Below are 10,762 nucleotides of genomic sequence, written 5' to 3' on the forward strand. Positions count from 1 at the left end.
TCTGATGTGTGTTTCCTGTAGGTAGCAGAATGCAGGGTCCTCGTTGCGTATCCAGTTTGTTAATCTATGTCTTTTTATTGGGGAGTTGAGGCCATTGATATTGAGAGATATTAAGGAATAGTGATTATTGTTTCCCTTTATATTCATATTTGGATGTGAGGTTATGTTTGTGTACTTTCATTCTCTTTGTTTTGTTGCCAAGACGATTAGTTTCTTGCTTCTTCTAGGGTATATCTTTCCTCCTTATGTTGGGCTTTACCATTTATTATCCTTTGTAGTGCTGGATTTGTAGAAAGATATTGTGTAAATTTGGTTTTGTCATGGAATATCTTGGTTTCTCCATCAATGTTAATTGAGAGTTTTGCTGGATACAGTAACCTGGGCTGGCATTTGTGTTCTCTTAGGGTCTGTATGACATCAGTCCTGGATCTTCTGGCCTTCATAGTTTCTGGCGAGAAGTCTGGTGTGATTCTGATAGGTCTCCCATTATATGTTACTTGACCTTTTTCCCTTACTGCTTTTAATATTCTTTCTTTATTTTGTGCGTTTGGTGTTTTGACAATTATGTGACGGGAGGTGTTTCTTTTCTGGTCCAATCTATTTGGAGTTCTGTAGGCTTCTTGTATGTCTATGGGTATCTCTTTTTTTAGGTTAGGGATGTTTTCTTCTATGATTTTGTTGAAGATATTTACTGGTCCTTTGAGCTGGGAGTCTTCACTCTCTTCTATACCTATTATCCTTAGGTTTGATCTTCTCATTGAATCCTGGATTTCCTTTATGTTTTGGACCAGTAGCTTTTTCCACTTTACATTATCTTTGACAGTTGAGTCAATGATTTCTATGGAATCTTCTGCTCCTGAGATTCTCTCTTCCATCTCTTGTATTCTGTTGGTGAAGCTTGTATCTACAGCTCCTTGTCTCTTCTTTTGGTTTTCTATATCCAGGGTTGTTTCCATGTGTTCTTTCTTGATTGCTTCTATTTCCATTTTTATTTCCTTCAACTGTTTGATTGTGTTTTCCTGAAATTCTTTCAGGGATTTTTGCGATTCCTCTCTGTAGGCTTCTACTTGTTTATTAATGTTTTCCTGTGTTTCCCTAAGTGTGTTCATGTCTTTCTTGAAGTCTTCCAGCATCATGATCAAATATGATTTTGAAACTAGATCTTGCTTTTCTGGTGTGTTTGGATATTCCATGTTTGTTTTGGTGGGAGAATTGGGCTCCGATGATGGTATGTAGTCTTGGTTTCTGTTACTTGGGTTCCTGCGCTTGCCTCTCGCCATCAGATTATCTCTAGTGTTACTTTGTTCTGCTATTTCTGACAGTGGCTAGACTGTCCTATAAGCCTGTGTGTCAGGAGTGCTGTAGACCTGTTTTCCTCTCTTTCAGTCAGTTATGGGGACAGAGTGTTCTGCTTTCGGGCGTGTAGTTTTTCCTCTCTACAGGTCTTCAGCTGTTCCTGTGGGCCTGTGTCTTGAGTTCACCAGGCAGCTTTCTTGCAGCAGAAAATTTGGTCTTACCTGTGGTCCCGAGGCTCAAGTTCGCTCGTGGGGTGCTGCCCAGGGGCTCTCTGCAGCGGCAGCAACCAGGAAGACCTGTGCCGCCCCTTCCGGGAGCTTCAGTGCACCAGGGTTCCAGATGGTCTTTGGCTTTTTCCTCTGGCGTCCGAGATGTGTGTGCAGGGAGCAGTCTCTTCTGGTTTCCCAGGCTTGTCTGCCTCTCTGAAGGTTTAGCTCTCCCTCCCACGGGATTTGGGTGCAGAGAACTGTTTATCTGGTCTGTTTCTTTCAGGTTCTGGCGGTGTCTCAGGCAGGTGTCCTGCCGCTCCTGGGCCCTCCCCCACGGGAGCCCAGAGGCCTTATACAGTTTCCTCTTGGGCCAGGGATGTGGGCAGGGGTGATCAGTGTTGGTGGTCTCTTCCGCTCTGCAGCCTCAGGAGTGTCCACCTGACCAGGCGGTTGGGTCTCTCTCTCACCGGGCTATTTATTTACATTTCAAATGTTATCCTCTGTCACAGTTTCCAGTCCATAAAACCCCTATCTGATTTCCCCTTCCCCTGCTTCCATAAGGGTGTTCCCCAACCCAACAAACCCATCCCTTCCTGTCTCCCCGCCCTCACATTCCCCTACACTGGGGTATTGAACCTTGGAAGGACCAAAGTCCTCTCCTTCCATTGATGCCCAACAAGGCCATCCTCTGCAACATATGTAGCTGTAGCAGTGGGTCTGTCCAAGTGTATTCTTTGGATGGTGGTTTAGTCTCTGGGAGCTGTGGTTGGTTGGTATTATTTTTATGGGCTTGCAAACCCTTCAGCTCCTTCAATACTTACTCTAACTTCCCGATTGGGGACCATTCTCAGCTCAATGGTTAGCTGAGAGCATCTGCCTCTGTATTTGTTATAATCTGGCAGAGGCTCTCAAGAGGCTCACACTCCTGTCAGCATGTACTTCATGGAATCAGCAATATTACCTGGTTTTGAAGACTGTATATGGGCTGGATACACAGGTGAGGCATCTCTGGATGGCCTTTCATTCTGTCTCTGCTCAAAACTTTATGTCCATATTTTCTCCTATAAATATCTTTGATCCTGTTTCTAAGAAATCCTGAAACTTTGCTCATCCTTCTTCTTGTGTGTATATATATATATATATATATATATATATATATATATATATCACATTTACTGTATCTATTCCTCTGTTGAAGGGCATTTGGGTTCTTTCCAGCCTCTGGCTATTACAAACAAGACTTCTATGAAAATAGTGGAGCATGTTTCCTTGTTATATGTTGGAGCATCTTTTGCGTATATGCCCAGGAGTGATATAGCTGGATCCTTAGGTAGTGCAATGTCCAATTTTCTGAGGACCCTCCAGACAGATTTCCAGAGTGGTTATACCAGCTTGCAATACAGCCCAAAATGTAGCAGTGTTTCTCTTTCTCTATATCCTTGACAGGATCTGTGGTTACCTGAGATTTTTATCTTAGCCACTCTGAGTGGTGTGAGGTGGACTCTCAGGGTTGTTTTGATTTGCATTTCCTTGATGACTAAGGATGTTGAGCATTTCTTTAGGTAGTTCTTAGCCATTTGCTATTCCTCAGTTTAGAATTTTTTGTTTAGCTCTGCACCCCATTTTTAATAGGGTTATTTGATTCTCTGGAGTCTAATTTCTTGAGTTCTTTATATATATTGAATATTAGCCCTTTATTAGATACAGGATTAGTAAAGATATTTTCCCAATCTGTTGGTTGTCATTTTGTCCTAATAACAGTGTCCTTTGCCTTACAGAAGCTTTGCAGTTTTATGAGGTCCCATTGACAATTATTGATCTTAGAGCATAAACCATTGGCATTCTGCTCAGGAAAAATTTCCCAGTGCCCATATGTTCAAGGCTCTTCCCCACATTTTCTTCTATTAGGTTGAGTGTACCTGGTTTGATATGGAGGTCCTTGATCAACTTGGACTTGACCTTTGTACAGAGCAGTAAGAATGGATCAATTTGTATTCTTCTATGTGCTCACCACCAGGTGAAACAACACAATTTCCTGAAAATGCTCTCTTTTTTCCCTCTGGATGGTTTTAGTTCTTTGTCAAAGATCAAGTGAACTTAGCTGTGTGGTTTCATTTCTGGGTCTTCAATTCTGTTCCACTGATCTATCTGTGTGTCTCTGTACCAATACCATACAGTTATGGTCACTATTACACTATAATACAGCTTGAGGTCAGGGATGGTGATTTCCCCAGAAGTTCTTTCATTTTTTTCCTATTTTATTGGGTATTTTTTACTTTTTTTTCTTTTTTTTCTTTTCTTTTTTTCAGAGCTGGGGACCGAACCCAGGGCCTTGCGCTTGCTAGCCAAGCACTCTATCACTGAGCTAAATCCCCAACACCTATTTATTTTTCAAATGTGATCCCTGTTCCTGGTTTTCTGTCTATAATCCCCATGTCCAGTCCCATAACCTCCTGCTTCTATGAGGGTGTTCCCCCACCTACCCCTTCCTGTCTCCCTGCCCTGACATTCCCCTACACTGGGGCATTGAACCTTGGCAGGACCAAGAGCTACTCTTCCCATTGATGCCAACAAGGCCATCCTCTGCTACATATGCAGCTGGAGCACTAGGACTGGCCATGTGCACTCTTTGGATGGTGGTTTAGTTACTGGGAGCTCTGGTTGGTTGGTATTGAAATTCTCATGGAATTTCAAACCCCTTCAGCTTCTTAAATTCTTTCTCTAACTTCTCATTTTTGGATCCCATTCTCATTTCAATGGTTAGATGCAATCATCCACCTCTGAACTTGTCATGCTCTGGCAGAATCTACAAGCTGGTTCAACCACTCTGGAACTCAGTCTCAAGGTTCCTCAGAAAATTGAACATAGTACTACCTGAGGACACAGGCATTCCTCCTGGGAATACTCCCAAAAGATGCTCCAACATATAGCTCGCTCCACTATGTTCATAGCAACCTTATTTGTAATAGCCAGAAGCTGAAAAAAACCCAAATGTCTTTCAACAGAGTAATGGACACAGAAAATGTGGTACATTGACATAACGAAGTCTTACTCAATTATCCAAAACAATGAATTTATGAAATTCCTAGTGAAATGTTGGAAGTAGAAGATATCATTCTGAGTGAGGTAACCCAAATAGAAAAAAACACACATGGCATGCACTCATTGATAAGTGAATATTAGCCCAGAGTTCTTTTATTTTTGAGAATAGTTTTGCTTTCCTGTGTTTTTTTTCCCCAAATGAATTTTCAAATTGACCTTTCTAACTCTATGAAGAACTGAGTTGGAAATTTGATAGGGATTGCTTTTAATCTATAGGTTGCTTTTGGCAAGATGACCATTTTTACTATATTAATCCTGCCAATCCAGGAGCATGAGTAATCTTTCCATCTTCTGAGATTTTCTTCAGAGACTTGAAGTTCTTGTCATACATATCTTTCACTTGCTTGGTTAGAGTCGTACCAAGGTATTTTATATTATTTTTGACTATTGTGAATGATCTTGTTTCCTACTTTCTTTCTCAGCCTGTTTATCCTTTGAGTCGAGGAAGGCTATTGATTTGTTTGAGTTTATTTTATACCTAGCATCTTTGCTGAAGTTGTTTATCAGGTTTAAGAGTTCTCTGTTGGACTTTTGTGGTCACTTAAATATACTGTCATATCATAGTGATATTATGACTTGTCAAGAATCTTTCATACTACAAATAAAAGGTATTGTAATACTTACAAAATATTGTGTGATACTCTTCCCCATGGCTGATTTGTAGTACTCTAATCTCAGCTATGTTGACTATTTTTTTCACAACCTTTTTTCTTCTGTAACTGAGTCTTCCCTGGGGAGGAATTTACTATTTGCAATTTAGGTTATCAAATATTTTATATATATAAACTTTTCTTTAGTATATCAGTTGTTAATATTTATTATCATCATAAAGTTTGACGGCATTTTTCTTCTGATTTTCAGGTAGGAATATTTTACTCAGTAAGGGCAAGAAGAGAAATTGATTTCTCTCTGTAAAGAGTGTCTTTTCCCACCTTGGCTGTGGAACTTGCATGGCCATAATTTAAAGAACAAATGAAGAAGACTGACAAAACCACCTCTCTTTGAGAACATCCAATCTATCTCTGGAAGATATCCCTGAAAGAATAATCTGTTGCATACTGAGGAGCATTTGTCAGAATTCAGGAAGTAAACCCAAGAGAATGTAAGTTTCAGAAATGATATACTATGTGTAACCACTGCAATGTACACCAACAATTATAACCATCAGTAAGAATATGGCCATTTAAATAATAATTACATTTCACTGCATTTTATTTAATATTACAATGTAAAAACTTTTTATCTAGTATATACTATGAATTTACTTTTGTATTCTTCCAAGTATTATACAAATCACTATATTGAATGATTTTCATATATTCTAACATTATCTGTTATCTGCTATGAACTTATTATCATTGTATGTTAAGTATAATCCCAAAACACAGAGTAGTTAACGTAGAAAATATTCATGAGAAAAATAATTATTTATTTGAATTTTAAAACAAAACCCATCAAGCCATCGCTAAAAGCAAAGTTTATTCTTTATGATTCCCTCTCCCTCTCCCTTCCTCTTATCTCTGTCTTCTCTTTCTCTCTCTCTCTCTCTCTCTCTCTCTCTCTCTCTCTCTCCCTCTCTCTCTCCCCCTCTCTCTCTCTTCTCCCTGTGTGTATGTTTGTTTGCATATGTATATTGTATGTATATTTGTATATGAGTTTGTGTATATTCTACAGCACTATATGCATTTTCCCTAGTTGTTTTAAACAATTTTTTGATCCTGACTTACAAATCGATAATGAACTTAATGAACTTTTGATAAAACTTGCAGTCATATCTTACTTGATCCTGATAGAGGGATTATTGTAGTATAATAGATCATGAATGGGTCATCTCTGGTATCTCAAAATAAAATATTGTTAGTTCCCTTATATACTGACATTCTAGCTATATTCTGTCATTTATTCAAATATTTCAGAACATCATACAATTAAGAATATAATATAACCATGGATATTTAAAGGTATACTCATTAAACAGTATTCTCTTTAACTCATGAGTCTCTTGAGTTCCCAAAGCTCCTTTAGCAAGGTGAAGTGACACTATCCTACAATGCAAGCACTCTAGATGTTGAACTATGATAGTTAGGAGCCGAAGACAAGCTATTTTTCATAGTGAGAGCATAATTTCAAAGGAAGTAATAAACAATAATAAATGCTTATTTTATGGCTATCTCTCTTGTTTTGACATTATTGACTACCCAGGGAATTTTGTTCTCTCAAAATTTGCACCACAGGCAATCATCAAGTTGGTTGTATTGGTGAAACATTAAACACCTAAAGAAATGTTCAACATCTTTAGTCATAAGGGAAATGCAACTCAAAACAACCCTGAGATTTCACCTCACACCAGTGAGAATGGCTAAGATCAAAAACTCAGGGGACAACAGATGCTGGCGAGGATGTGGAGGAAGAGGAACACTCCTCCATTGTTGGTGGGATTGCAAACTGGTACAACCATTCTGGAAATCAGTCTGGAGAATCCTCAGAAAATTGGACATTGAACTGCCTGAGGATCCAGCTATACCTCTCTTGGGCATATACCCAAAAGATGCCCCAACATATAAAAAAGACACGTGCTCCACTATGTTCATTGCAGCCTTATTTATAATAGCCAGAAGCTGGAAAGAACCCAGATGCCCTTCAACAGAGGAATGGATACAGAAAATGTGGTACATCTACACAATGGAATATTACTCAGCTATCAAAAACAACGACTTTATGAAATTCGTAGGCAAATGGTTGGAACTGGAAAACATCATCCTGAGTGAGCTAACCCAATCACAAAAAGACATACATGGTATGCACTCATTGATAAGTGGCTATTAGCCCAAATGCTTGAATTACCCTAGATGCCTAGAGCAAATGAAACTCAAGACAGATGATCAAAATGTGAATGCTTCACTCCTTCTTTAAAAGGGGAACAAGAATACCCTTGGCAGGGAAGAGAGAGGCAAAGATTAAAACAGAGACTGAAGGAACACCCATTCAGAGTCTGCCCCACATGTGGCCCATACATATATAGCCACCCAATTAGACAAGATGGATGAAGCAAAGAAGTGCAGACCGACAGGAGCCGGATGTAGATCGCTCCTAAGAGACACAGCCAGAATACAGCAAATACAGAGGCGAATGCCAGCAGCAAACCACTGAACTGAGAATAGGACCCCCGTTGAAGGAATCAGAGAAAGAACTGGAAGAGCTTGAAGGGGCTCGAGACTCCATATGTACAACAATGCCAAGCAACCAGAGCTTCCAGGGACTAAGCCCCTACCCAAAGACTATACATGGACTGACCCTGGACTCTGACCTCATAGGTAGCAATGCATATCTTAGTAAGAGCACCAGTGGAAGGGGAAGCCCTGGGTCCTGCTAAGACTGAACCCCCAGTGAACTAGACTGGTGGGGGGAGGGCGGCAATGGGGGGAGGGTTGGGAGGGGAACACCCATAAAGAAGGGGAGGGGGGAGGGGGATGTTTGCCCGGATACCGGGAAAGGGAATAACACTTGAAATGTATATAAGAAATACTCAATTAATAAAAAATATATAAAAAAATATAACATTGAAAGATTTCCCCCTTCTTTATCATGATTAATTGGAAACCTTCATCTTGTGTTCCCCTGTTTCCACATTTATCATCTTTTCCACTATTGCTAACCTTTATTCTCAATATATCTCTCATCCTACCTCTGGTAAGCCTTGCTGAATATACTCCATTGTTTTGTTAAAATAATCCACAATGTTTGTCTTTCTGTTTATAGTTTTATTGGTCTTTATTACACTCTCAGTCATCTTTTTTCAAGTTTGTTATTTTCTGTTTACCATGACAATTTAAGATAATAGCTAATTTTGGCCAATATTTGGAAAGTAGAGTCCATTGTAGTGGAAAGCAGGAGTGTGATGCAGCTAGTAACATGAATGCTGGTAAATGTTCAGCTCATGTTTTTGTTTTGATTCTACCCTCTAGGTGAGTACTGTTCCCTCAGTCATACCTCTCAAACAACCTATTCTAGAACCTCAGTCAAAGATATTCAAAGAATTTGACTCCTATGTGATTCTAGATATTGTAGCTGATGATACTAATGATTCCAAAACTGGAAACAAAGTTTTTATGCTACATTGTATTGGACCTATATCACATGTATTCTCTTAGTGCTTATGCAAAAACAGAGTTAAGAGATTGAATCTCACCATAGTTCTTTTACCATTGAATTCTAATAAGACTGGAAAGACTGTGAATATTCTTGGAAACTTTATAAAGACTAGACACAGTTTGAATTATAAGAAGGAACTGAGACTTATGGGTAGTGGGTAGAATGTTATGGTTCAACACAACACATTTAAATGACAGATTAGTGATGGCTAACTTTGGTCACTTAGTAATATTAACTTCTTAACTTTATGTATCATCAGGGGCTTTTCCAAAGATGGCCATCTTTAGGTTTGTCTGTTGTGACTTCTATGGGGTGAGTTAAGTGCTGAAGGAAGATTTGCCCTGATTCTGAACAGCACCATGCCATGAGCATAGCTCCAACACAAAAGAAAAAGAAAAAAAATCTGAAAGAATGCTAGCCCCTTTCTTTCCCTTCTGATACACTTCATGTATAACAATCATCTTTTTGATTCTCGCGCAACTGCTGAGAGTCAAACATGTCATCAAACAATTGTTATCAGGAGAGTACACTAAAACTTTTGTCCACAATAAAAATTTCTTTTACATTGCTTACTGTTGAGCATTTCTCACGTCAACAAGGAAGGCAACTAAGCAGGAATGTGCTTGTAATAATGAAAAAAGTAAATGTGACAAACCAGGTGTTATCTGTTTGGTTCAAAGACTAAGCTATTCAAATATACTATATTTATGCATTATACTTATAAGGAACAATTTTTATTTCTAAGATGTGATATATGATATCAAAATATCAAATTTATGATTTTAATTTAAATTGTAGACAGGTAGATTTTTTTTCTAGTGGTATATCTTGTTTTGGAGAATGCAAGCTCAATAAACAAAGAAAGAACACATTCTGAATATTTTGGAAAGCATAATTTTCACATTACAATTTTTCTCATGATATTTTACATCAAAGTCCACATTGTCATAATTTATCATAAAATCAACTATAAAGAGAAAGGGTACATACATATGTTTGAAAGTAGGAATGAGTTTAGATAAGTATACATTAACTATGTTAATAATAGAGTGTCCAATAATAAAACTGTGAGTATTAACCATATTAAATTAAAGAAAATCATATTAGGGAATAGAGGTTATCTGAATGCAATATTAATATTGATGATAGTAAAAACTTGAAATTTAATTATACTGCATCAAATGCCTAAACATAACATGTACTAAATAATAAGATTCTTTATCTGATGCTTCTATTTCTTTCTCCATTCATCTTTTATATACAGAGAGTGAAGAAAGTCTTTTACAGAGGAGAAAATAATAAAGGCCCTTTAAAAGCCACATAGCATCAAGTTAGAGATGGGGTTGCCATCCCACAGTCAACAACTCTGACCCCTAATTGTTCCTGTTCAAAAGAACTTCAAGGACAAATATGGAGAAGAGCCTGAGGATAACAAAATGCAGAAACAGGCCTAAATTGGGATCCAGGTCAAGGGGAGGCCCCAGGACTATTCCTGAGGCTATGGTGTGCTCCCAAAATAGGGCTTATCATGACTGCCCTCTGAATGACCCAACAAGCAGCTGAAAGAGTCAGATGCTGATATATACACCCAACCAAATGACAGAAGCTGCTCACCCTTGTGGTTGAATTAGGGAAAAGCTGGAAGAAGCTAAGAAGGCAGGCAACCTTGTAGCAAGACTAGCTATCTCAACTAACATGGACTGCTCAGATTTCTCAGACACTGGGCCACCAACCAGACAGCATACACCAGTTAATATGAGGCTCCCAACACATATACAACAGAGGACAGCCAGGTATGAACTCAGTCAGAGAAGATGCACCTAACCCTCAAGAGACTGGAGGCCCTAGGGAATTTAGAGGTATAATGGGGTGGGGGTAGGGGGTCAGGACATCCTCGTGAAGATAGATGGGATAGGAGGAGGTGTCTGATGTGGAACAGTCATGGGTGGACTGGGAAGGGGATAAAGTCTGGACTGTAAAAAATATTTAAATAAAAATGTTTT

This window comes from Rattus norvegicus, chromosome 2 (assembly GCF_021556685.1).
Source record: "Rattus norvegicus strain SHRSP/BbbUtx chromosome 2, alternate assembly SHRSP_T2T, whole genome shotgun sequence".
In the NCBI taxonomy this organism is placed as follows: Eukaryota; Metazoa; Chordata; class Mammalia; order Rodentia; family Muridae; genus Rattus; species Rattus norvegicus.